The sequence below is a fragment of the Physeter macrocephalus genome, chromosome 2 (genome assembly GCF_002837175.3).
Source record: "Physeter macrocephalus isolate SW-GA chromosome 2, ASM283717v5, whole genome shotgun sequence".
Lineage (NCBI taxonomy): Eukaryota > Metazoa > Chordata > Mammalia > Artiodactyla > Physeteridae > Physeter > Physeter macrocephalus.
The window spans coordinates 90,998,773-90,999,396 of NC_041215.1; positions in this window are offsets into that span (position 1 = coordinate 90,998,773).

Consider the following 624-nt stretch of genomic DNA (forward strand, 5'->3'; position numbering starts at 1 on the left):
CTTTAATTTCTCTCATCAGTGTCTTACAGTTTTCTGCATACAGGTCTTTTGTCTCCTTAGGTAGGTTTATTCCTAGATATTTTATTCTTTTGGTTGCAATGGTAAATGAGAGTGTTTTCTTAATTTCACTTTCAGATTTTTCATCATTAGTGTATAAGAATGCCAAAGATTTCCATGCATTAATTGTGTATCCTGCTACTTGACCAGATTCATTGATTAGCTCTAGTAGTTTTCTGGTGGCATCTTTAGGATTCTCTATGTATAGTATCATGGCGTCTGCAAAAAGTGACAGCTTTACTTCTTCTTTGCCGATTTGGATTCCTTTTATTTCTTTTTCTTCTCTGACTGCTCTGGAAAGAACTTCTAAAACTATGTTGAATAAGAGTGGTGAGAGTGGGCAACCTTGTCTTGTTCCTGATCTTAGTGGAAATGGTTTCAGTTTTTCACCATTGAGGACGATGTTGGCTGTGGGTTTGTCATATATGGCCTTCATTATGTTGAGGAAATTTCCCTCTGTGCCTACTTTCTGCAGGGTTTTTATCATAAATAGGTGTTGAATTTTGTCGAAAGCTTTCTCTGCATCTATTGAGACGATCATATGGTTTTTCTCCTTCAGTTTGTTAA